At 35.4% G+C, this 1,018-nt stretch overlaps 2 long non-coding RNA genes across 2 annotated transcripts; one reads left to right on the top strand and one right to left on the bottom strand.

Annotated features, from left to right (window-relative positions):
• The first annotated feature begins 7 nt into the window (after positions 1-7).
• On the top strand, positions 8-666 carry LOC100638537 (uncharacterized). Its single transcript, XR_002191071.1, has 3 exons — positions 8-66; positions 148-264; positions 326-666. It is a non-coding gene; the product is annotated as an uncharacterized LOC100638537 (long non-coding RNA).
• Positions 516-1,013, bottom strand: LOC109593611 (uncharacterized). The gene is made up of 4 exons (XR_002191070.1): positions 979-1,013; positions 854-928; positions 724-795; positions 516-655 (listed from the first exon to the last, which is right to left on the bottom strand). It is a non-coding gene; the product is annotated as an uncharacterized LOC109593611 (long non-coding RNA).
• Positions 1,014-1,018: the final 5 nt, after the last annotated feature.

Raw genomic sequence — 1,018 nt, 5'->3', positions numbered from 1 at the left:
TATCATTATTATTTTTAGGTTCGCACTACAGGCCCTATTGATACACTAACCCACCAACCAATTAAAGTTAGCATTACTATTGTTATTATAAGAAAAACAAATTTATATCACCATTATTATTGTTGTTGTTTATTATTTGCATTTTAGGGAAGGAGCAAAGGTGGTGGCATTAGGTTTGGCGAAATGGAGAGAGATTGTTTAATAGCTCATGGAGCTTCATTCCTGTTGCAGGACAGATTGCTTAACTGCTCTGATAAATCTCTCGTAAGTTTCTTCCTTCCTTCCTCTCTCTCTCTCTTATTTCATTCCTCTCTTCCTCTGTTAGTCTCGTGTGTGTAGTGATTGTGGCAGTATATTGTCTCCTATTTGTCTCAAGAGATCAGAGGATCCTGCTCTTCCACAAGAGGAGATGTGGGCGTGTAAAGTGTGTGAGGGAGGTGGACATGTTGAAACAATATCGGTTCCTTATGTCTTTAGGTATTTCGTGGCTGAGCTGGCAGCCATGAACATTGGAATTAAGATTAATAGGCGAGAGCTCATGTCAAAATGATTATTATTATAAGCAATTTTTTGCCATAAACAGAATTAATAGTTATGTGTGTTACTGTTTCTCATTAGTTGTTGGTTTCTTCTCTTGATTCATAAAGTCTTGGGCCTGTAATGTAATAAATGCATTACGTATCAATTGCACACACGAGTTTAAGTAATGTACATATATTTTACCTGTTTTTGCATGTCTTCAATCTTTTCTAAAGTAACAGATTTAAGTGGTAGTATCTTTGGTTTATTCATCACCTACCATAAACAGACAAAATTTAGTCCGTGTCAAAAATTAATTATATTTGTATCATACCATGACAGATACTTCTTCATTGTAGAGAAGTCCTTGCTTAGGTAGTATCTCATTCAAGGCCTTTTCTTCTTTAGTCTGTGGAAGAAAACAAAACATAGTATGTAAGACAATATTAAAGTGTTTACTGTTGGCATGGTAAAAGGGAGTGTTCAGTCTTGTTGAACA

This window comes from Amphimedon queenslandica, unplaced genomic scaffold (genome assembly GCF_000090795.2).
Source record: "Amphimedon queenslandica unplaced genomic scaffold, v1.1 AMPQUscaffold_606_Cont27376, whole genome shotgun sequence".
Lineage (NCBI taxonomy): Eukaryota > Metazoa > Porifera > Demospongiae > Haplosclerida > Niphatidae > Amphimedon > Amphimedon queenslandica.
Note: the sequence above shows the minus strand (reverse complement) of the source record. Positions and strands in the feature narration are given on the sequence as shown.